General features: G+C 39.5%; 1 protein-coding gene and 1 long non-coding RNA gene across 10 annotated transcripts in view; both read right to left on the bottom strand.

Annotated features, from left to right (window-relative positions):
* LOC124164372 (basement membrane-specific heparan sulfate proteoglycan core protein-like) overlaps positions 1-27,153 on the bottom strand; it is a 1,400,348-nt gene that overhangs the window by 1,028,161 nt on the left and 345,034 nt on the right. The window lies entirely within an intron of this gene.
* On the bottom strand, positions 25,039-25,819 carry LOC124164374. 2 transcript variants are annotated; one of them, XR_006866047.1, is made up of 3 exons: positions 25,693-25,819; positions 25,481-25,594; positions 25,039-25,377 (listed from the first exon to the last, which is right to left on the bottom strand). It is a non-coding gene; the product is annotated as an uncharacterized LOC124164374 (long non-coding RNA). The 2 variants fall into 2 exon arrangements; XR_006866046.1 differs by having other exon boundaries at positions 25,039-25,374.

Raw genomic sequence — 27,153 nt, 5'->3', positions numbered from 1 at the left:
CCTTAAGCATGTACGAGCGGATCCAGGATTGTTTGGGGAGGTGGGGGGGGGGGGAATAAGGGTCTTAGAGGCAAAGTTATTCTTATATTTGAGATAAAAATCAGCCTACAGCAACTCCTATACGAAATATTCTCATTATTTCAGCATGAAAGTTATTAATATGAAATTAGATGATAGAGGCTCCGTAGTACAAAAAACAAAACGAACGTAATGATAATCGAATTGAAAATCATGTCTACATTGCATCTGAGGGGCACGCCCCCCCCCCCCTGAATCCGCCTATAAAAGCATGTCTTTCGGTTGAGACCGAATATGGCAAATATCTATTTAAATGTGACACTGATTGAAAAGAAGAAAAATATATTTTCACCCGTGAAGTTGTCTAAAGTTTGACACGTAATATTTTTTTCTAATGTGTCACTTCCGGTTGAGAATGGCGGTCGTGCTTTTCAATTTTCTCACTTGTTATCATCCATTCGTTTTCGGAAACCTTCCCCGCGACCTTGTTTCTATTTGCGCCTCATTTTTCCTTCATTCCACCACACACACTCCAAGTTTCCGATCCTCCGCGACAGTCTACGGTAACGAACCCTGCTCTCCGCGCCACTCGGCGTCCCCGACCGAGATGCGAGTGGACACTCCGCCGACGCCCCAACACTCGAGTGCATTCTGATCGTCATTCTCCCCTCATTTCGCGCCATTGTCACCGAGGGCCTCTCCACCACCTCCACCCTCCCCACTCCTCACCGCTCTTCAACCGTCCGACTGAATCCCTTTTTGCGCTCCCCCTGATCATTGTCAGGGTCGATCTACGCCACGTAGTACCTGTGGGTAACGGTGTCACCTCATCATGCATTTTTATATCACTTATTTACTTCCTCATGAAGCACACTCGCAGTGACCAAAAATAACAACAGCAGGAAAAGATGAAAGAATGCCTTCATCCACAAAATAGCCATTAAAATATACGAAAAAAATGAAAGATCGGATTCGCGATTTCCAGTGGAATGCAACGTAAAAGGGTAGCGCTGGTAAAGATCTAGAGAAAATATAAAAAAAAGGGCTCGGGATGGTTTGGTGGTTAGAATGTTGGCTTCCCACCACGTGGGCCCAGATTCGATTCCCGGCGTTGACATAGTTTATCAGGCATCCCTTCCCTGCTGGAGTGCATTGTGGTGGGAACTTCAAGTACAACACCCCAAATAGTCCGTTGAATAGGACGTAGAGCATCGGTCTCCTTGATTGGCTGCTTTCAGGTTTTCTTCCGCGTCTGTTCACCTCAGGCGACGACATATTTCGCAAACGTTGCAGTTCTGCAACGATTGCGAAAGAGAGAGAACCTGAAAGAGCCAACCATCGACACCACTCCGCGGAAGCCTTCTTTCCAACATCGGTCTCCTTGGCGCCATCAGTTAAGATCAGGCTCATGCCGACACCGGGTTTCTCTCCACCATTCCTTCCCTAATCTTCCCTCACGGCGCAAATGACCTCATATGACGGTCGCTTTCTCCAAGCACCTCACCAAGTAAGTAAAAACGGGGTCCACGATGCCTGAGCTTATCATGCACATCGTGTTCATTGATCCGCTCGTAATGCTATTTAACTCCTGTATGTGCTATTTCAGCCTCTTTTATTCACAATCATTGCATTCATTTTCACTATTATTTAGAGACTACGCGGACACAATGCTTCTCGACCACTCGTTTTCCGAGTGGACCTTATTTTTTTTTAACTTTTCCATCTCGTTGATATTTTTCGGGTACATAGAGAAGGCCCACATCCTGCATATACAACATGATGTTACTATCAATTCAATATTTTCTCGAAGTTATTTTTTCACCCAAGAAAGAGGTAAATGCTGGAAATGTTTCGATGCAATTAAACTGAATTTGCTGGGATAATGCTTCCGTTTGTCCTAATGTCGTAGCATAAAATGTAAGATGCTCAGCATGATTTGTCCTGAATTTGTTTTGATCATTGCTCCATTAAGCAGCACCTGATCTCATGTCTACGCTTAGACGGTAGGAGAACCTGTGTAGAACTTACTCGTCAATGTAGTGGAGAGATTAAACATAATTATTTTGACTTTTTTCCACTTATTTGGGTGCTGTCAAGTAGGAGTTCAGTGCATTGTGTTTCTAAAGTTTTAACAGCGCATAAGCATACGCGAACCCCGATGCTAGAGGACAAATTCCAAATTATATCCTGAAGAGATTCCACCCTCTGAACGAGAGGACTTGGCCTTTGACCCTCATAAACGGCCGAGGGGGTCAAATTAATACCCTATAATTTGGCCGCATTGGGTAAGGCAATTGAATTTGTTTAAATACTCACCATACTCTAACAACGCACGAAGTACCACTTCTTTTCCAGTGGTACAATTCCACAAAAAAGAGCCTAGATCTTTAATTTGAGACAGGAATTACATCATATAACTTTCCATTCTTTGAAATACAATCTATCTTGCAGCGGAATAATTCTGTCCGCGGAGATTTTTTTAAGGTAAAAATGATATTTTAAACAAAGTAGATGAAAGTGATGGTGCGGCTATTAAACCCATGTACGAACTACAACATGATTAAAATGCGATACGATGCCTCCAAGGCCCACAGTTTTCAAATGGCATTCATCTCACATCAAACCATGATAATATTGACGCACCTTGACGTTCTACGGTTAAATACATTCTGGCAGTCTCCCTTTCGAGTCATTTCTCGGCAGTGGAGGAAGGGAGAGAGAAACGGAATTGATGCTTCATTTGTTACATCCCTTAAATAATGATAAAGTTGAGCCATGGGTTAGTGGATCGAGCGGGTCGTTAGCATTCCATTCATTGAGCAGTAAAGTCATTAGTATTTGGGCGCGGGATCCGCTCCAGAATGGCACTGCTTTATTTATTTCTTTTCCTTTGGCGATCGCATCGGATCGGATCACGCCGTGGAAGGAGACGCCATCTTGACGTCTCCCCCCCCGATCGATCATTTCCTTTCTTCGTAATAATGCTCTCCTCCGACCGCATCGCGATGCTCTTTTGTTCGAATCAGGATTACGCGAGGAGCGACGGCGGTTTGAAGAGATGCTCGCGAATCGTTCGCTATGGGGCTGCCGCCGCGAACAAGTAGGTTGCCATGGTGTGTCCCCCAACCGCTGTCACCCACCCACGCCCCTCTCACGGACGAATTTTCAAGGCCTTTTCGGAAGTCTATTTTTCATCGATGACTGTTCCTCGAGTTCATTTTGAATAACTTTCTATTTTCCACAAAAAAACTTATTTCTCTATGACATTGGTTTCGAGGTGAAGGCGTCATCCTAGGTACAATTGCAGAAAAATGATCAATTATGCACAGAAAATAATGAGTGACTTGGCTCTGATCTCGCTTAAGTGTGGATTCGCTTTCCATTTGACACTGGAGAGATATCCATTTATTGTCATTGGTTTATGTTTGAGAATTTCGACGTAGTCTTGTGATGAATATTTACAGAGAAATAATTTGATTCATGATGCTGAATTTGATTCTAAACACGTTTTTGTTTTGAATATGTAGAATTTTAACTGTAAATGTAAATGTGGGATCTTTGGCTGAGTCATGGTGGTTTATTTTCTTCTTTTTAGTTCGAATTCCAACGTGGCTTTTAAAATTAATTATGTATTTTATCGAAACATTTTTTTCTCTTTAGCTCAAATAAAAACGTATTTTTTTAGGTTAATTTTTTCACCTATAGTATTATTGGTCTCGATTCCGTCCGACGAGAGTAGCCGGAAACAGTTTTGAACCATTGCAAATCGTTAAAGTTAATGCTTTCGCTGAAGGATTAATAGAAATAGTGATTCATACTGGTTCTTAAGATCTAGAAATAGGGTGAGAATTCATTGCCATATGGTTCCGATCCGTACTGAAAATTTTAATTAAATTGCTGAATGGGAGCTCGGTAAAGTTTAAACTGCGATATTTTACCCGCAAGGATAAACAAACAAAGAAAAAGAGAAGAAAGTGACTCAACGAAAACGTGGAAAAACAGTTTTAATTACTTACCCATGGTACTTGAACTATAAAAAGAGAATAATATTATTATAAGACGACACAAAGACGACTGGAAGCCCATCGAGGTACACGTGTCGTGGAGGAACACACTCTCTGGTCCGTTTGTTCCTTTGTCTATCCTTCTGGGGAATACATATCCCATATAAGTAGAAAAAAATCTATTCTAATTATTTTATCGTGGCCACCAGATTTTCTTTACGGTAGGTTCATCAACGTGAGCGAGCAGCGGGCTTCCCTCATGAGGACATCCCTTAAGTAAATGCTCCGCACAGTCGGAATAATGCTTCAGGGATACCCCAGGGGGGTGATAGATAGAAGACCACACTCGACGAGGTAAAAAGAGGAGAAATAACAACGTCAAAATCTCGTCCGCGCACACGCTTAACGATGCGAAGTAGCCATGAATCAGGGGTAAATTTAGGACGTCATGCAAGAGGAGCCTGCAGGAGGGCAAGGAGGGTCCATTTGGAAGATGACACGCGTTCCGTCAGCACGACGAGATGGTTCCGGATGATAAAAAAGGGAGCACATTGTCTCGTGAAATTAAAATATGGCCGCAGCGGGAGGGCGTGTCTTTCCTTAGGCCGCAGCAAACGAACCATCGCCTCGCGTTCATAGTGGAAGTGGGAGTTTCCGTTCATGTTGAGAATTCATTCATGAACGATGCAGCGCCAGTTCATAGCACACTATTATAATGTGACCACCCAACCTCCAAAAGTGAGCACTGGGCGAGGGTGGGTGGTGTAATTTATGAAGGGGTGGGCTAGGCGCGGTTGGGATCAATGAATGAACTCTAGCGCTCATAGGACCACTCCCTCCCCCTCGCCCTATCTCATTCCTACTTCCCATTCTCTGCTCGCTCTACCGCACCTTCGCTATCCGTCTAGGGTCTCCACGTCTTCCCCTTCAACATGTTTTCTAACCTAAATACCTTTTTCGGACATGGTTTTATCCCAACCACCCTCTACAACTATTAACCCAAGGAGTGCGCCCACAGACCTTTATTGCCCCTCGCATAGAACCACCAAAAAGCATTCCTCCTTCTCAGTCAAGTCTACAAAATCATGAGATACCCTCCCAGAAAATCTGAGGCAGAATAGGGAAGTGAAACATAGACATTTAACCGGTCACTTTATACATACCAGCTCCATAAAATAAAATTTTGCAATATAACTCTACACTAGAATGCCCGGCTGGGTCAAATTGCCCTATACAGAATATTCATGTTGATAATTTTTTAATTATGAATTTTTTTGCGTCATATTCCTTGACTTTTAATCATTTATGTGGAATTACCACTGCGAAAAATTTTGGCTTGATTGCATTATTTTTTCAAGCTTTTCTCATCTCTTGTACCTGTCATGCCCGGATGGGTCATTTTGACCCAGGCCTTAAAATGCATTTGAATCCTATCTACTATTCCTTTATAATCAATGTAACAGTGGTTATAATAATGCATTTCCACGTGAGTGCATTGTTTTAATATCTTAGAGGTTGTTCAGAATGAATACATAGTATTGAACTCTAAATCTTGGGTTTCATAGTCTACCTTTCTTTCCTTTACTCTTCTCATTTGGCCATTACCCTTCTTCTGTTCTGTTACCAATTGCCTATTCCTTCAGTACGTAGTGCTATCATTTCAAAATGCTCTGTTCTGAATGATAGACTGCAGAATAAGCAGCTTCATAAGTTGCTAGTGATACCTGTGCATTTCAATAAATTGAAACAAAATTTTGAAGGCATGGCTTCAAAACTAGTTCTCACTGCGAGAGAAATCAAATATCTGCAGCGTGACGTCCCCAAAGATGAATCTGACGGCGGAGAAGAGTGTTCATGGACAACTCAAATGACGATAGCTGCGTGCAGGATTCAGAACCTTTCTCATCAACGGAGGATGTTTCTAGCCAGTAAGAAACTAATATCTTTTAGCAGGAAATAGTCGAGAGGGACATCACTAAGCCTTACAAAAAGAAGGAAAATAGAAATACCTACCTTTATTATTTTATTCATTGAATTCAAAAATTTTAAGTACTTTTACTGAATACAAATTTAATTTGAATCTTTCCCTTACGCAAGTAACCGAAGTGATTGCATGCATATGCGCTCTCAGGTATTGCTGGCCCCTTCTGATAAAGGATTCCACAGTAGAGAATGGCGAGGATGGATCACAGCAAGTAGTTCACCAAAATGAAGCAAATCGAAAACGTTGTAGAAATAATTCTACAAATTCTGCTTATTGTGAGGTGACTGACGGCGAAGCTTCAAGTGAAATAGGGAGAGAATGCAAAGGTACAGATTGGACCAAGTGGCAAGAAGCAGACATCGGTGCAATTGTCCTTGGTAGTAGGGCGCAAAATAATATTCCAATGGTATCGCCTGGACCTGCAGCTTATGCAAAAGATATATTTCAAAAGAAAAGGTTGCAAGTGTAGTGATCCGGAAATTGAAGATTTTCATTTCCATAATATGCGTAAATATGCTTTTGTATGTCGTCTCAGAATAGCTAACCAGCTATGTCAGACTATGCCTCGCGATTTGCACCTTTCACTTTCAACAACAGCTTAACCTTCCTCTTCCTCTTTGTGGAAAACATCCTTGTTTCACCTGCCCTAAGTATATAATGGCACGGTATGGACGCTATAGCACGCAGACACTTGTACTCAGTCACTGATATCTCGTCAGTCACAATGTAGCATTCAGTTAGAATCGAAGCGCCTCGCTATCCACCCGTGCCATCACCAGCAGCTCCTCTCCTTCCCGAGACTTTTGGTAATATCCTACATTTTGGCTATTCTAGACGCACAAATTAATTATTACTTTGTCTTTTAATTGAACTGATTTGGTAACTGAGATTTCCGTGGAAATGAACTTTGGTTTAGAAACTTTTGACATCTGTGTGTGATTATTATTTATTAAATTTATTAGTATTATTATTATTATTATTCGCTTCCCGACACCGCAAGGGCAAGAACCCACACTCTACAACGTGCGCCCCGCGTTGCGGGCCGTACCCTTACACAAGTGCGAGTCATCTTTTGATAGATGAATCTATGCTTCGACACATGAAGTGGTTCACAGAAGACGAGACCAACGGACAAGTAGGATATGACAGTTGGTGCCTCCCCTGAATAAGTTGGAAGCATTTATTGGCATATTGGCTCGAGGAATATCAGGGTCTGCAATATTCTACATTCATTCTCTGTGGTCGGATATATGGGTTCTCCATTTTGTAAGGAAACAATGGTTAAACACCTTTTATGTGATAAAATGGGATATTTAGGGTTTTACGAGAGGAATACCCGCTCCATTAGACTTAAAAAAGATAACTTTGCTCTCTTCTCTGTCGTTTGGAATAAGTTCATCGAAAACTGTAGTGTGGCCTACAAACCTGGACTGAAAATGAATATCGAAGAACCACTGTTTCCGAGTAAAGTTAGATGCGATTTTATACAATTTATTCCCTCAAACTCAGACGAATGTAGGCAGAGGTACTTGTTGGTCGTAGAAGTGCAATCGAAATGCATTTTGAACGGATTTCCCTGTTCAGCGAAAGAAGGATCTCGACTGGTCGAACAGCGGATCCCAGAAAACGTGGCGATACGGCTATTGGAGCTATACTTCTAATGATGATAGAATTGTGACCACAGACCTCAATTAAATTGGCTAAGGAACTTAGGAAGAAATCTACAAATATCACTGTTACTATTGACGAGGCGCGAAGGGAAATACCAAAGATTTCGCAAAGCTTTACGAGATCATTGTATTCTACCTAAGTTCAAAAACATTAGGTCATCGCGCTTAAAGTCAACCAAGGCAAGAAATCTAAGAGAGTAGCACTCATCAGTTCCCTCCACCCCACAGTTGGTATTGCAAATAATGATAAAAAGACCCCCGTGACTCTTTCATTCCACAATGAAACGAAATAGGATGTTGACATGGTCGACCAAATGGCAAGAAAGCATTCAGTAAAGGCTTCGGCCCGATGCTGGTCAGTTCATTATTTTTATTATGTACTTTACCTTGCTGCTACAACTCTTATGGTCTCTACAAAATGACAACAGGATCCAATATTTCCCGTCCAAAACTAATCTGAATATTAAGCTGAGGAGCTGAGGCATATTAGCAACTTTGTGGAAATTAGTTTCCCATAATGCCGTAGAAATTGTTGAACAATTAAAGTTTTATTATTTTTCGTCTAACTAAATTTTCTGCTGCCTTCCTAAATGCTTTCTAAACACTATCTATGAAACAACTTGGAAGAAAAACAGGTTATGAGTAAAATATATAAGCCTACTCATATTGGGTCAAGTTGACCCGCACGGGCATTATAGGGTGTAGGGATTGGCTAGTGCTAATTGTATATCTCCGAGTCCGCCACGCTGCAATTTATTGCCTTGTTCCTTGTTCTCAAGTGAGGTGTGCTCAGAGATTCACTATTAATGACTGACTTGGTCTTGTAGCTGTTGCTTTTTAATATACAACACCTTCGTTTGTACTTATCATGCATTCGGATTTGAGATAGGTACAGGGCAGTCTCTTGTAGATGGTTTGTAAAACTCTGTTACTATTGGGAGCATTATCCATAGGAAATAAATATCCAATTATTATTTCGTTTTTTTCTATCTTTCCGTCTGTTATCTATTTTCCCCAATTTGCGTTTTATTTGTTGCAGGTTATCGACATATACGGCCGTCTGCGCCCTGACGGAAGGGTGGAGAAAATCCAGGCGTCGACAGTGACCTGATCTCAGCGGAAAGCGTCTCAACGTCCCACTCAGCGGACGCAGTTTCCTCCGCTTTCATTAGCATCCAAGATGACATCGGGTGATTTATTGAAAATTATTTGCCAGCGCCGGGGTATAAATCAGGAACCACTGGGTTTGAAGTCCACACCCAATTAAAAACGCAGCCCTGATCCCGTTGATTCTCCGATCGACGCATGAGCCAACGATCAGAGGACTGGACAATCAAAGTAAAAAGCAGAATATATTTGGAACCTTATGCTGAGATAGCGGTAGGAATTTATTTTCGAGACATGAATCACTGCCAGACGAAAAATGTCCGTTTGTGGGTTTAAGTTCTTCGTTCGAACAGGACTCCAGGTGCCGTTTCTGGACTGACTGACTGGACCAACGTGAGCCACCCTCTCAACTACCTCTTCGTCATCCTCATTCTGGCTGGACATCAGAGCTGTACCGTTCCTGAACGAGTCGTTCAAAATGAACGATTCTTCGGAGCAAACGAAATTATATGAGTCTTGAGTCTATAGCAAAATCGTTCATAATGAACGATGAATCCTAAGCCGGTTGAGTTTTTTATGAACGATTTAGGTTCAGGGAACTCAGTTATTTGGATTTAGAGGGAACCGCATGCAGAAATTTAATTGGGGGTAAGGGAGAATAATGAAAACGCTGCCATGAGTCAAAACACGAGAGCCGAACCCTGAAAATGGAGCGAAACAGAGTGGTAATGATGGGGGATGGAGTGGGTCGGTGTGAATGGGAAGAAGAAGAGGGCGTGGGCAGCAGAGCACAGAGTGGGAAATATATACGACCAGGTTATATATCGCCATGATGGGCGTAGTGCCATCAAATGGACTACTCTTGGGACGGCTGCGGGGCTCTCAATGTACGTGTCTACAACGCGATCAAACGCCAGATGTCCTGCTGAATTCTCAAAGAGCAGGAGGGAATTAACTTACTTTCGCTTTTCTCCCGAATGGCCGCCAACGGAAATGTATAATAAAATGACACCCACTCATCCCACCCACATTATCTCGGTAATTTTGCAATGGTTGTTTACACGGACAGGAGTTTCAAAGATCAACTGTCATCAGAGTTACCAAAAAACTACACTGATTTAATTTTAAATTAAACGGTAAATAGTAACTACCAAAGTTGAAAGTTCTTATATAAATAGGAGACTAATTAAAATTACATTTGTATTAATTTATCTTTATAAAGAACTTAAAACAACATTTTAAATCTATTTTGTCGCTATTACGATAACATGAATTCAAATGATTGAATATTATCATGAAAAGTTACAACACTTTATTAAGGAAATAATTCCAAAATTAGTACCTGATATCCGTCCTCTCATTCCTGTAAAAATAAGTCCTGCAGCCCAAACATGTGAATTTGCAATACCATCTATAAAAGCGCTGAAATGTATATTTTTTATATTTTTGTTGCATTAGGTTTACCTGTCGCCTTGGGACGATTCTGACGTTTCTTTCACCTCATCGCACAGTGGTTAGCTCGAAAGAAAACCATAATTTCTTCATAACTTTCTTAGAAGGTGGTAGGCATTGTTTTGGCTGAAGGAAGGGGTTCACGGCACCTTACTATCTACGAAATCATGTTCAAACATAGTCACATGGGCTACCAAAAGACATGGAAACCATAAGCAACACGCGAAGGTCGATTTCGGAAAATTAAGCCAGCTTTACACATCAAAGTACCTGCCATTGAAGTAGCATTTTAAGGCACTCGCAAGTGCTACTTTGATGAGCGGACACTCACTTCTATGGTAGCAGAAACCTTAAGGTACTCGCACTTAGGATTGACGGGCTTTTACTTTCCATGCTGGTAGTATGTCGATTCTGCGATAGAACCACAACGTATCTCGTAAATTCCTGATCAGAATGACTGCCAGTGTGTATTACATCATATGTAAAATACTTAAAAATTGGATGAAAAGGAACTTATTGACTAAATATATTCATAAACGTTATTAGAGTTAAATTCAACGAGAAAATAATTTTTAAAATATTATTTATTCGTAATGCAGTCGGCCGGAATTCGCATCCCTAATTCCGGTTATCAATTGTTCTCAAATAACACGGGGGTCCCGCGTAAGTACGCAAGTAAGTGTGTCCCGACTTTTGAAAGTGATGGTATGCTGTCACGTGGAAGCCACGAAGTTGGAGGTGTGCGTGCCACGGACGTGAGGAGCATTGAGCTTGAATCAATCACTCCATTATTCTCCCGATTCACTCTGGCAATTCAAAAACGTTCCCTATGCGATGCGATGGATGCGGTTTCCACGCTTTTAATCGAAAAACAAAACTTTCAATCCGTGTCCAAATTACCAGCGCTGACCCTTTTCAGCCTTCGCATAAAAACGCGGGGTGAACTCGAATTGTTAAGGGAACGACGCGTAAGTGACTAGCGCTGGGAATTTGCGAGAAGTGATTTGGATGGGTATATCTCATTCAATCCGCCAATGTACACACTTGATCAGATTATTCCCTCCAGACCCTTTGTCGCATTCAATGGTCATTTCAGCCAGGTGCACCAGCGACAGATATTAATCCATTCAAATACAGCGGTACGTAAGCCGAAGTGAATAAATATGAGTGAAAAATAAATTTGATTATTTGAAAAGGAAAAGGATGTTATCTTTGAATCGATGGCAGCAGATGAGGGTGTTATGGAACTTTTCACAAATGGTGACGGATTCATCAGGGGTAAGAGTTGATGTGGTGAATAGTATGCAATGCTGGTTCTCTCCCGCCCATGGACCCGGGTTCAAATCCCGGCAGTGTAAGAGATTTTTCAAAGACTGCTGTAGACCCCTACTTCAGTGATCTGTGGAATGCATTTAAAGTACAGCCCTCCATCCATCGTTAAGCCTTTTTGTTGAGGGCAGGCCAATGCCGACGCCGGGTTTCCATCCATCCATCCTCCCTCACCCGTTTCTAACGACACGAATAACCACAGCTATCGGTCGCGTCTTCCAAATACCACACAACACCATGAATTGGTCTGAATGAGTGGATATGGTGGCGCACTTTCCGTTATTATCTTTTGAATGTAGAAAATGAATGGATTCGATTAATTAATTTCTATTTCACAGCAAAACAACCTGAATTGTAATTATTTATTCGAGTAAAAAAAAGAAATGATTTGCTTAAGTTAAAGTTGAAATAAAATATGGGAAAAGAAAGGAATAAGCCATATCATTTTGTTTACACCGGTACATTACTTCGCAGATTTTACAGAATACCGTAATGGGATCATTACTAACACATTATGTATATGGGATGCTTCAAAATAAAATGATTAACACCGACGCACAGTGGGCTGAAATCGAAAAAAGCTGGCCAAAATTCACTGTAGCCTTAAGTATTGCTAAATGAATGCAACTTTTTGCGAATTGGGTATTGTATAGACACAATGAATCTTATTTATGAGGATTTAGTCCATAACAGTGTTTATGAGGGCAATAAAATTTAAAAAATAGGGGAAAGTTATGCGGGAACCATAGTTACCAGGGGAAGTCGAAATTATTATTTGGAAATATCAAGGGAAATTCAGAATTTCTTCCATATTCAACTATGTTTAAGCTACTTAGTAGGTTCTCATAAGGTATATGATGATTGAAAATTGATATTGAGTCTTTTAAACCTTAAATTTTGGTCATTGAAGAGTAATAATAAAAATTAATACCATTGACAAATATTTTTATTGCAAATTTCTCAAAACCACATTAAATTCTATTCTGAGTTAGAGGATAAAGACTCCTCATATTCTAAAATATTTTCGCTCCTCACCAGAAGATTTTTCATCACCTCTGGTAAATTTTTTACTTTACGGGGAACCCCCGCAGAACAAGAAGTGGAAGGATCTGACGTAATCAGAAACTTATGGAATAGGTCATAGTTTGTGGCAATTCTAGAAAATTTCCTGGTGTGTTTTTCGCGAATTCCGTGGAAGTTGCTGCACTTAATTCCTCCAGTGAAGTAGGACTTCTCAGTTTTATTTTTTTCTACGTTTAGACCTCTCACTTGCACTGTCGAAATGCAGTGACGGTATTCCATGAGAAGTGCTTTCAGTTGAGCCTAAAACAATGGGAAATTACTACGAAATAATTACAATTCATGGACTATGGCAACAACGAATGAAATACTCGCGCAGTTGTATATGCGTGTAGTACATATTATCATTTATCCGCAAACATTGGCATACACCCGAAGGATACGAAAATAGGAGATATTTTAGCACAGCGTCAGGAAGCTGGCTGTTTTAACCAAATATGATTCATCTTCAGACATCTACTGTTAACTCTGGTGAACGCATCTCACTTTAGAAAATTGATGAAAAAAACTTTTTGAATGAAGGTCGCAAGCAAAGTTTTTAATTTCTCATCTCCTCCCAAAAATAGGTTTTAGTATAAAAACTCCAGTAGGTACTAACAATTTCTTCTGCTTGACGGTCCCCCTTCTATTGGCCAATATAACACTATGTAAATCTTGGCGAGTCACTAATGCTGTATCCATAACTGGGCAAATTAACTGTGAACGTCCTTCGGCACAAACTTCAGCAAGGGATACTGAAGGGAGACTGATACTGAGCCCTCGGCTAGAAATGAGCGTGCCAATCGCATAGACGGCATATTTTGGGACCTACTAAATGGATGGTAAAAACCTAATTTGTAGAATGGAAACAATTGCACGTTTCCATAGTAAAAGAACAAATCTGGGTGCATTGGGGTAGCCGCCGAGGACAAACGGCTTGGAGAGCGCGCGAGCCGTTAGGTTTTTGCCATCCGCACGCGGCTCCCGCAGAAAGACCCAGGGATATAATCGTCAGAAGAGGGTACAAACCATAAATAACAGCAAATAAGAAGTAGTTGAGTACAATGCACTCACAATTAAGGGAAAATCCAGTCTCTCAAAAGGACTACAACGCATGTCATCCTAAGTTCCCGAGTGCCTACTCCGTGTATTGCGGGTCACGGGGAGCGACAACCGCCCGACATCATTTTGCTTTACCACAAACAAATCGGAGGGGAGCAAGTTGGAGCAAGATTTTTCTTTTCCGTCTTATAATATAGACTTTAGTCTAACTCTTGGTGTAAATATCTTAGGGGCGGCAAGTGGCGGTAACTACTTTTATCCTAGCATTAGGTAAAAAATTAACGAAAAACAGTGATATTTTTAGCAATTTATAAAGTTTATAAATAACAATTGACTAAAACAAAAGTTCACTCTTAATCAACGAAAAAAATAGTTCTATCAATAAATATGCTCAAAAATTCCGAATTATGAATTATATTCCATTGCATGGGGAACAAACGTTAAACTTTTACGTATAAATCGCGCACTCACAATTTCATAGATTTTTATTGATTTTTGGCAGGCTATAAAAATTAAACAAAAAATTTTGACAAAAAATAAAATTCAGTTTTACATGCCCAGGACCTTCTAAAATGATAATATACCATTCCCGGTTCGAAATGAAAAAGTCGATATTTTGATTTTAGGCCAGCTTTTTTCGATTTCAGCCCACTGTGCGACGTTAATGATTGTATTCCGTTTTTTATAACACTGTATCTTTTATCAAAATCAATCCATTTTTCTTCCATTTCAACAATAGAAATTAAACGTCGCAACCAGGCGTAAACATATTTTCAAATAAACTGTGAAACTTTTTTTTGCCTACCTAGACCTGCTGTTTCCATCAAACCACAGCTATGATGATTGTAAATACATTATCCCTTAAATTCAAAAAATAAAAACTGGCGGCACCAATAAACCTCGTGAATTCCAAATTCGGAAGGCCTCCATGTTTGAATGGAATTTGCGAAGAAAACAAAACTGCGCATCTGCATCAATCGGAAAACATATTTAATTTCCCCGATTCCTCGTCACAACGGCGAAGTCTGGAATACGACGTGAACCAGCCTTATTTTGCATTTGCTACGTTTGTTTCCAAATTTTCGTGAATCCAAACCTCTTTAGCATTCGAGGACAACGTTTTTCAATGAATGCGTTTGCGTTGAGAAGTTGCGAGCGACGATCGTTCGTGTTTGGGAAGTTTTATCTTTCGCAAAAAGCAACGCACTATTTAAGGACCAGTTAGCAGGGAAATAGATCATTTTACTGCTAAAAGAAACAGCCAACCGCTATTAAGGCAACAACAAGTTATATCGATCTATTGGGAATGCAAGAATATTTAATCAAAAGTCGGCATCGACAAGTTATATCGATCTATTGAGAATGCAAGGAGATTCAATCAAAAGTCTGTGGATGCATTTATCAAATTACAGAGAAATCAAACTTCCTAATTTGGCTACTTTACATGACTGCTTTCACATTCCAATTTACTTCTGAATACCTTTTTTTGCAAATCTTTGATCCACCTTTGCAGGGGGGCTTCAATTCGCTTTTATGGTTATTGAACGGAATTTTTACGCTTTGTGTACTCTTCTGTTCTTTGAATTATATTAATATTCCCGGCTGTATTATAAATATCAAATACCCTTGGGTTTCTCCTAAATATAGTCATAAGTATTAATGCACTCACTTCCGATGGAATGGATATCATCGTAAGTACTCACTCGGATAAATATTAAATCTTCATCGGCTCAGTTATATATTATAAAAATTGGAATGCACAAACCCCATACTTACTTTTTATACCTAGGTAACGTCAGTGAGCAACCACAGGCACTATGCATACGAAATGTATTTGAAGAAACAGAAATAGCGAGGTAAGTTGAAATCGGAATCGATGTTCCTCCTTCAGAGAGAATTATTACGAATTATATTCACTGCATTTCAAACTTCGTCATAATTATAATCTCAGTAATGGGACGCTGGGAGTTTCTTAAAAACTTAGCGCTGACTTTCAATCACTTGACCCGAGACATTGCTGTCCAATGTTCGCAATGTTCACGTCATTACTTGCACACTCTCCTAACTCAACTAGGGCTTCGAGACAACTATTTTCAACATATCTGTCACGAAATTCATATGGTGCATTGGAACGAGCATTTCATTGTTTTTAATTCACTGTTTGTAATATAAAGGCATGATCAAACGATCCCAAATACTACGATAAACACAAAAGGATCTAAAGAGTGCACTTAATGGAGGTATAGGTTTAAAGAAAACGACGCGACGATTACGAGGGAGAAAGGGATTTTATAGATCGAATCAAGACCTAAATTAATAAGGGATATGTATTCGAAATCGCGGTCCTCTCTTTTAGAGTTACCGGGCTTAATTAACAAAACGGGTTTAGAATGATAAAATAAAATTACCGATAGGATTACAAGATCGCGCTCAATATTCGGCGGCTTCAACATATGAAAGCATGAAAATGTCAAGTGGGCTCTTAAGCAGCGCTGGGTCCCTGCCAACAGTTATTATGCAAACGCCCGACGCTGCGAGAGGTATTTCCTCAAAATATTATTCACACTACAGCGTAAAACAACACCCACTTCCAAGGACAGAGGGAGCGTCATGAACGGAGGACATGATCATATTACGGGGGACTTTAGGCCTGAAATTCGGTCATAAAATACGTTCGGCGTTCGTTTATCGTTCGGAGGGCATCACTCGAGTCGCCCATTACATTTTGTACTTTGGAGTCCAAACACACATGTCAAGTAGTTCATTGCAGAGAGAGAGAGAGGGAAGAAAGGATATCATCAAACACCCTAGAGAAAAAATAATTGGGAATATCCGGGCAAAAAACTAGGTGCCAAACAGGCCGGATAAGAAATAATTTGATTTAATTCTGCAATTGATGCGCACTACGTTTTTCAATTTGAATAAACATTCTTTTCAAGCGTAAAATTCAAATGCTGAACCTTAGTCCGACTTTGGGTGGTTTATTTTCTTCTTATTAGTTTAATAAAGCTTTCCATTACGAAATTGTTAAAAAAAAAAAAAAAAAACTCCTCAAAAAAAAGAATAAATCCTCAAACCAACACGGAAGCATCTAATATCAATTACAAACTTAGAGAGATATTGCCTATTGGAGACTGAGCAGATATTGCACGGTTTCGCTGAAATAACACCAGAGCTAATAATGGGTACCAACATCAAAATAATGAATTTTTAGCGAGAATATTTCTGAATGAATCCATCAGAACACTTTGCGTGCTCAAAAAATACCATCGCTCGGAAATAATTTGCAAAGAACGTACTTATGACAAAATTTTAAATTGGTTTTTTAAAAAATGTTTAAAAGATTTTAAAAAGTAATTATTTAAAATTAATGGTAAAATTTAAATAGCAATTTTTAACGTCGCTTTTCATATAAGTTAAAATTTACTTTTTGATCGTTTAAATTTGAAACTAACATATTCAAACAGTTAAAATTGGGTGAATGCAGATCTGTTCGGATTTGGACACGAAGATTGTCCAAGATAAAACCGCATCTAAGAATGCAATCAAGCCGAATATTTATGAATGCACACAAGAAAGGCTTCGATTATGCATGCATATTATTTTTTTCGAAATTAAAAATTTAAATAAATCAACCGACTTCCATCAGCCAAGAGGCACTTTCAATCGCAGATGCGGAAGCAATGAAATATTTTCACGAGTTCAGCGCTGTTGACGAACTCTCAAGCTATATTATAAATAACTTTACTAAGCACAATACTCGAATTCCTCGATGAGAACAGTGTAAAACGATGTTTAGTACCGTAGAACTTCTTTTTTTTCGGAGAGGAGAGGACGTATGTCTGATATTTTCATCGAGATCGCGAATAAAATAAATTTTAGAAGTTATTATTATTTAAATAGTCTAAAGAAAAATTAAATACTTCTGTAAAATTACTTTTTCAACTTCAATTAGATATTTTCCTAGATAGGTAAATTTAACCTTTGACTAGATACTTTTTACCGTAATTAACTTTAACAATAATCAGTGAATTGTTTTTGGGAATTTTCCCAACTTAACTCCCAAATAAAAAACTTCGAAATTAGTCTCTACACTTAAATGTACAATTGTATTCAAAATTCCATTACCAATCCCTCAGCAAAGAGTAACCAGGGTTACCTATTTAAAAAATATGCCCCTTCCCATTCCTTTGAAGGCATTAGTCAGTTATTGAAGCTATAAGGGATTTGGATGAGTTCTATTAAATAATACGTAAAATTTCGAATAATCATAAGAAAAAAATTTTTCATGAATATAACAAGCACGAATAGAGATGTGTCCTCATGCTTATATGCATTAAATGTTTAAAAATGAAAATTGGAACACATCTCTGCTCATAATAAGTACGTTTTAAGCGGAAATTGGGTAGAATACCATTTTTTCTAATTTTAATACGGAGCTTAAGAGCCTTATCTAATCTTAAAGAGAGTAACAAGTTTACAGCTTAAAGTTTCCCAGGGTGTATTTCAACATATTTTCAGGTTATGACGTATGCACGTACCTAATCGTCAAAGAATATAACTGAATTTGATCTGCGGGTAAATGAAAACACATTTCTAATCCTACATCTAGTAATGGTTACTAGAAAACTGTTACAATAAACTTAGTAGTTGCATTAGAAAGGATCGCTAATTATTGCCAAATCGATAGTAAAAGAAAATTTCAACCTAGACAATTTTTAAAGTAGTGTTACATGTACAATAATATTTTCTCCATTTGAGTTTAGATAAAATCGTGATTTTTTTATCACTTACTTGAGCTGTTGTAGCATAACAACACTACTCTATTCTTTACATTTGTACATGGCCTAACAGTCGAAAAGAGTTTAGCCTTAGAATTTTAGAAAATTGGTAACATCTCTGCCGCAGGTGGGCGATTTATACAAAATTCAATTATAAAAAATGACGGCTGCTACAGCATCTGAAGAACTCCACTCAATAGCTCAAGAATGCCGTCTACTTCTGATCTTTTCGGAAAATTTTAAGTCGATAGCTAATCGATAAAAGGGTAAAGTTTGAGTTTCAAAATTGTCCCAGGAGGGCAAACAAAGACGCAATAAAATGACATAAAAAATCTAGTAAAATAGATTTTTCTAGGAATCAATCTAATGGGATTAGACCCAAGCGAAGTTTTCAATGCGGAATTCCGTAACTCATTTTCCGATTTGCGGATCGATGAACTCCCCTTCAACAGATATCTCCTCCTCTTAAACCTTTTCACTGGATTTTGCAGAAAATTTAGGAGGTTCCTTGAAAGTAAACAAGCCTCTGTTTACGTTTGTGAGTTCACTCAAGAAAGGAAAGAGGGAACACGTTTCTTACTCGCGCCTTGCAAAATGCCTCAAACATTTCAATTCTCATTCCGCGCTTCTGATAACTTTCGCAACTTTTTAATTTAAATTTATCACTTTGGTTCCGTCTTCATTGCCACATTGTCTTCCGTTCTGCGTTTGAATCAGAGCTCAAATGTTTTGCTGTCTCGGTTTCCGCTACTACGCGTTACAATTAACCTGACATTTTGTAAACGATCTGCCAAAAATCAGAAGATTTTTTTGTAATCAATATTGATATCGCTGTATGGTCCAAAGGTTTACGCAATGAGAAAGACATGATGAATTATACTTTATTTTTGTAATTTTGGAAAGAATATACTAGCTGGTGGTACTTGCAAATCCCCCACTTCCATAAGGGGGTCGTCCAATATTTATTTTTCTCCTCAAGTGTTATGTAGCAATATGGAGCATTTCATAGAGAGACACAGTGCTTTCAGAATTCCTCGTATAGATATACTATCACTCAAACTAGTTACACTATAAAACGTTCCATTACCCGCATGGAACTTTTTTTTGTATTCACGAAAACGTTAGGATAACGGTAAAATTTAACCCTTAAATAACCCAATGTTGCTTCTATGTAACGTCAAAAATGTTTAAACTTTCAGCACTTTTCAGGAAATATCTAAACTACCCATTATTTAGTAGCGTAAATTTTAATGATAAAGTAGTTAGATACCACGATACTTATCATTGAGTGTAAAATTTTCAGGTTTTCGAAATGAAAAATCTTGAAATTTGTTTTCTCTGAAAGAATCAGTTCTGGGTAACAAAGGGTTAAAGAGTTACAATATTTTAATATTTGCTCAATATTTGAAAATGCGTAATACTATAAACAGATTACAAAGTAAATAAAAAACAGATATATGACTAAGTTACCTTGCTTAATGTGCGTGGTCTTATAAAAACAGCCCTTGAGTCTTATAGGGAAATGGGCAGGTGTAAGCAATCTATTTTTGTTGGCTCACGGAGCGTATGCATATCGTTGGGTATTCAAGACGACTCGACCGGAGCCAGTAAGAGCCAAACTATAAATATTAGAAAACTGTGGGATGAATTCAAAGTGATAAAACTCAGTTGCGGAGTTGTTTTGAATGTTTATATTCTGACGAATTGTCCATTTCTCTTAGTTTTCCATGGTAATAGTGATAATAAACACACGACACCCGTCTTGGTGCCTACACTTCAACGCAGTCGGCCATTAGTGATGAGCAAACAATCGTGGTTTCCGACGACTCCACTTCGAAGTAATCTGCATGCCAGTGTCATTTTGTGATTTCGGACTTCAATCCCTTTGTTCAAATTTGGCGTCAGCTCTCTAGCTGACCAAAGAAAAGGTACATTTTGATAGGAACAGCAGATAATCCCGGCCGAAACTGACTTCAAAAGGTTGCCGGTGGTAACTGGCAATCATCATGGAAGACGGAAGAAGATAATCGCCAAGGAGCCAATAGGGAGATGGTGAATAGCAGAAGAAGTGGGTGCCTTCTCATCGCTATCACTGCCGCCCATCTGAAGAAGCTGGGGAGTCTGCCTTTTACGGATGACAAAAGAAATTCCCTGCGCGAAATGAAGGGGAGTTTAGAGAGCGCGACATCTATTGGCGAGGCACCGCAACCTTAATCGCGTCAGGGAATCGCAGCCAGCTAGATTGGGAGGATGGGATTAGCCGAGACGCCCACGACGCGACCGGCGCGCCGCCACCCGTCCAACTCTGACACTGTGTTTGTGTGTAGTATGAGGCCATCCATGGAATGGGGCTGTCCAATTGGCAGTGTCCATGGCAAATGAGGACACACTTCCCTGCTGACACGAGGATCTAGTTACGGAAGGGCAATGCCTATATGGAAATATAATGGAATATATCGATGCAATAGCAATAATAATAATTTTATTACTACACACACAAATTACATGAAAATAACAAAATTGAGTAATTTTAGATAGCCTCGAAGGATGAGATAATAAATACTTCGTGGGTGACTGCATTTCTAATAACACAAACAAAATATCACATTTATTTGACATAAAATAACATAATACGGCACTGAGTGCTCTAAATTTTGAATATTGAAAAAAGTCAACCGATCAAGCCGTGGTGTGGAATATTATATATAGTGGAATTTTGTCATATTGACATAGGAGGTACTTTTGTTGCCACAGTTGTTTTTATGCGTAAGACTCGTTTCGGCTCACAGAATTCATCATCAAGTGCAATACATCACAGTACATGAGAACATCACATTAATACATTGGAGGAAGAGGTGGAGTGAGTTCGAGGAAAGGAGTGGGACGCAGGCGTGCAGAGACAGTGACTAATTTCAAATCAACCCAACCCAACGCTAATATTCTAGCTTATTTCACTGCAGGTGGTAATACTCCTGCTAATTTATTCTCCAAACGCCACCGTAGACGGACGAATACTACGATGAGTGCTCCGTACGGATTATTTATCGCTATTTTTTTCACAAACCCACCAACAACTTTCTGACAAAACAAAAAAAACTTAAATTCCGAGGTAGCCCAAGGAAAGGAACTCAACACCCTACCCTGGTACTAAGTATTTCACTAGCTTGTGACAAAGCCTTGGGTGAGCTCTATCACCACCTGAATAACCAACCGCTGAGTAAAATATACGCAGATCGACACAAGAAAACAATTGGCATAAAAATAATCCTCTACCTCATGTGCTCATAAATTATAAGAAAAACCAATAACATCAATAACATCTTCTCTCATAAAATCGTCACCAGCTATGAACAAGCTCAAATTTCCATATAATGAATAAGAATGAATACAGCACTGTTGCCGGTGCCAAAAGATACTTAAACCTGGGTCCATGAAGAGAGATTAGGTTTTCCATTAAGAAATCAGATGGCGATCGAATACGTGACTAGCATAAACGAAGCATTTCTCGAGACATGTTTAATATATTCAAATATTGATTTCCATGCATGAGAGCCATCTACTCGATAGTATCTTCTCTCGTTCATGCATGTGAACAGCACATAAACTTAAATACAAAGCAACAATGACATTCCCAAGGCTCATGACAAAACAATTACGAAATAAAACTGCCTGACATCACACATTATACGTAAGGTTATTCATTATCGCCCACCCAATGATTATATTCCGGCAATAAAAAAAGGCGTGGGCCTATTATTGACGCGATGGCTCGTAACCTATAACCGAAGGAAGATTAAATAATAAGAGGCGTTACGGGACAGTGACGAACGACGTAAACGATCGAGATCTTTTGTGCGATCGATTCACGATCGGGATCACTCCCACCAGCTATACAGACTTTTGGCCGTTTGTGATTGAAGTCGTTCATTGATCATTCGCGGCGGATTCCGGTCGTCGGTGACTCTCGACCGAAGTCGGTCACTCGCGAATGAATTCGATCGTCAAATTGACATCGGTCTTGACCGATCTTAAATTTGAATCGGTCACGAACGGCATCGTGCGTGAGTGACATTGTTTGCGATTGAAGTCGGTCATGATTGTGTGACCGACGATCGATCATTCTCGATGAACTTATTCAAGCGAACGGCGATCAGTGATCGACATCACTGAATAGCCGACATGGCTCATCACGAATCAAAGTCATAAATTTTTAACTCGCAAAAAATGAGGAAAAAATGATAGCGTTCTAGAGTAGAACTCGTGTCACGCCAGCGATAGATAGGGCGTTGACGACGACACTCGTGTTGGGCGTGTGCTAATGCATGGGTTAGTTTGAGCACACGATCAGCTATGCCTAAAGATCTTTTGTTTGGGAAACCTCATGGCCCCAACACCACATCGACTTCATAAGTATCTCCACATTTCGATATTTCACTGTCCTTATACATGCACATACTATAATCACGCACAACCTCACCAGATAAGTAGATATATTGAGGCGCTTGAGATGCCACGCTGAAGGAGGTTGCCGAAGAAACTGAGAAACAAGGAGGGAAAATGAAAATTCTATCATACTACATAGCAAAGTTCCCGAAATACGGACATCTGTTGTTGGAAACAAATTATACTGTCTTAACACTCCGGGAGTGGCGCACCTTATTGTAACTTGGCTAGTGGCGCGCGGTCTGTGAGACCGCAAATTTTGTACAGGATTTATAGAAGTAGTTTATTGTTTTTCATCATTATTTATTTTTCTAGAGGTTTTGTTTATCCATTTTTTCACTATTTAGATTGCTTTTTAGTTAAAATTATTTTTCTTTTTGAAGAAAATAAAAACAAATTCAATCTTCCGCGAAAAGTGAAATGCATAAATTTTTTAAGCGATAATAATATTTAATATTTTTAATAAAAGCATTGTATAATTCTCAGTAAAACATAATACAGACTCAAGCATACACAGTGTTACAAAAAAATTCAGCTTTACATCTTTCAATAATTTGGTTAGATATACAGGCACTAATATGTAAATTTATCCAACCATTGAATAAATTGACAGCTATATTTTTACAAGTACAAATGAAAAAAATACAAATACAAAATATTTTGGAAGGACAAATTATTTCAATATACTACTTTTTTGTATCAAATCCGACTACGTGGGATATGCATTAACTTTCACTCGTGAATGTCGTCAGAATTTATGTTCCCTATCACACAGTTATTACAAACAGAGTTTATATGCTCAAGGCACATGAATATTCTGCATAAGTGGCACGCGTATCGAGTCTTTCTATTTTTGGAACGGTCGCAGAAACTACAACGTCCAGAAACTCGGAGTGCTGACACTGAATCCTGCTCAGGAGGAATTTTCAGCATGGTTTGTATTCGTAGTCGTATAAGTTTTGGAATATTTAGGCATGCCTGTCGATAACGAAGTTGATTGTCCATAAGTTTATAGGCCAATTCTTCAATATATACCCTTCTCAAAATATTTTTATTGCTGTTAGCCTCAAATATTATCTGTGAGTTTATGGTAGCCACATTTAGAAGAGTGTAAAAAATCACAACTGGCCAACGATTTGTGTTTCTTTGACAGTTATATGAACTGCACATTTTATCTACAATGTCAACTCCTATTTTTCCTCGGTTATAATCCATGATAATGGCTGGCTTATTTGTTTTTGAATCTATTTTTTTATCATGGTGAATACTTGACAACAAAAGAACTGCCTTATTCCGTTTGGGAACATAGGAAACCAGAGTAATTTCATTATGAAAACCAAACAATGAAGAATGCACTGCGCGATCTCGAGAATTGAGAAACTCAACAGGAACCTGTCTTTTGTTTTTCCGCAATGTTCCAATCATTGTTGTCTTATGTTCAGAGAGCATAGTAGTCATCAATTCAAAACTGGTAAACCAATTATCTGTTACTACATTTCTGCCTGAACCTAAGATGCAATTACAAAGACGAGGAACCAAATCAATAGGTTTGTTGCTGCATCTGTATGGCCCTTCAGGTTGTGTGCCGACGTAAACCTCCATGTTCATCACATAAAAAGTTTCAGCGCATGCAGCTGCTTCTATTTTGATGCCGTATTTATTTGGTTTACTTGGGATAAACTGCCTAAAACGACATTTTCCCCTAAATGCTGGGAGCATCTCATCCACTGTGACCGTTGGTGAAACTGTAAAACCCTTCTGGCATTTGGAAACAAAATTATCAAACACTTGCCTGATTGGAGAGAGCTTGTCAGATTTGAGTCTATCTACTCTCGTTGTTTTGTCATCAAATCGAAGGCATCGAAGCAGAAATCTAAATCTGAATTCACTAGTGAGGAGTCTACAAACTTCAACAGAGGATCCATTGGTTTTGAACAAATCTTTGGCGTTCATGCGACTACATTTTCTAATCCCACATAGAAGTAGCAAACCAATCAATCCTTCTATTTCGCATGCATTTGTTTCATAGGCATATCTCTCTCTCTTGTAGTTACTTTTTATAGACCTTATGTGCTGATTGGTACATTTTACAATTATTTCAATGATTTCATTGCTTACAAAATACCTCCAGCATTCATCGACGGTTTTCAAGTTTCGAGTTTCTGGTGTGACTGATGGCATTGTAGTTCTGATTATGTCACACTTTCTTGCTCGAGAAAGGAGTGGAGGGTCGCCTCTCCAAGGTGTGCCATCCTTTCCCTTGTACTGCTGGCCTTGAGTCCCGTCGTCGTTTGATGCTTCGTGGCCATCCAGATCAGAATCGCTGAATTCCTGCTCTGTGTCTGTAACATCGTCCTGGGTATCAACATGATCCTCCTCATTTTCATCTGCCGAATCATCACCTTCCTCTTCAACTTCCTCTAAATATCGCTGGATCCTTCTCTCCGCTTTCTCGTAATTCATCCCTACTTGAGAACAATCAACGTGGAATATATTATTTTTCTCATTTTAAATCCTGTTACATGGGCATGAGAATACAAGCAAATGAGATTGAGAACTAATTCAAAATACCTGCAATATTTTGGACGCCTTCCAAAAAACAGGTTATGTGGGTATCCGAGACAGCAGCGCATTCATGCAAAGTTTACAAGGTTCAGCGTAGAATTTACTCCCTTCCACTCAACACTGTAAGTTATCAAAAAACGTTCAAAATATAAAATGTATAATTCTAAACCTCATCAAGACACAATAATAAAAAAATTCTAATAGTGAAGGTAATTTACCAGCAGAATGATGGGCGACACAGCAAAAGTCAATTCAGCGGGTACCTGATGAGGGTGCTACTCTCGTGTAGCGTGTGTATTCAATGAAAACCCACCGTGGAATGACTAGCAAGCCTCGAACAGCGCACAGAAGAACACATGACAGCCGTAATCAAATGGATACAAAGTAATGAAACGGAGAAAGAGCACTATGGCAATTACGGCGTCAGGCAGTCGAAGAATGCCATAAGAAGTGGCGCGGGTCTCTGAGACCGCAACTATGTTTTATGCTCGAAGTATACATTTTAGGCTAAATCTCTCTAACCAACAGGAAAGAAGTTCCCAAGATAGACAAAGTAACGAAAGGATATCCACATTTGTTTTCTAACAAAAAAGTTGTAGACCGTAAAGCAGGTGCGCGGTCTCAGAGACCGCGCGCCACTCCCGGAGTGTTAATCGATCGATCGCGCCTTGCCCATCTTTCTTATCAGCGGCGAGGAGGACTTGGGAATTTTTGGGTTTTCTTTAAGTTTTGTTCTTTTCATTAATCAATTCAATGTCAATCCAAGTAAGAATAAATGTGTGCGTTCCTTAGGTCAGTAAAATAACCAAACAAAGAAACCATACCAGTCTTCAAAGCCGGTTGAAATTCAACCGGTACAATTCGCTGGAACCGTGAGCAAAAAGAAATCGCTGGATTGGCCTTTAGTATCATTACTTCTGCGGGACGAATAAATGAAGGAAAGAGAGGAGAAAGGGTGAGGCGAAGAAGCATGCGCCAGGACATCGGGATGCCAATGGATCAGCATCGAACGCCAAGCGACGCAGCTTTCGACACCGCGTCTATTAATTATGGACCACCACGTCGACCACCGCTCAAGGAAGGCCCAAGGACTGTCCATTTCAGATGCGAAGGAGCAACAAGGCAAGGAGCTACGAAACGAAATGAAACCGATTGTTCACAGAGACATCTCTCGGGGATAGTCTGCAACAAACTTCGACTCCAAAATCCCCTCAACCAAGTCCTGGTTACATAAGCCGACTGCCTATCAGTATGATGCGTGGGAAAAACGACCATGGAATTGTCACAAGAAATCATGCCTCATGCTCAAGTGCCAATTTATCAAGTCCAAAAGAGGGAGTATTAATATTATTCCAATTTTACGGGCGTAAAGTCATTTTCGTGGCCTCTCATCAGGCTTCACACGCCGACGCTTCGGCTCGTAATAAGCGCCGTTTTGTGGGTGAGAAAGCGCGGCCGGCCTCAGCCGGAGAAAAAAAGGAAACGCCACAGGCGCCCACCTTTCTTCGACAAACCCACACTCAGCCAGTCTGGGGCCAACACCCAAGTATTTGGCAAACGCACGTGGGCGAGACTGTGACCTCTGAAGCGATTGACCACCTTGAGCAGGGCAAGGTCATTAAATGAGGGCAATTAGCCATCCCACCGACCATCCTCAGGACACGGGATTTCGCTGAAAA

Source organism: Ischnura elegans, chromosome 8 (assembly GCF_921293095.1).
Source record: "Ischnura elegans chromosome 8, ioIscEleg1.1, whole genome shotgun sequence".
NCBI lineage: Eukaryota > Metazoa > Arthropoda > Insecta > Odonata > Coenagrionidae > Ischnura > Ischnura elegans.
Note: the sequence above shows the minus strand (reverse complement) of the source record. Positions and strands in the feature narration are given on the sequence as shown.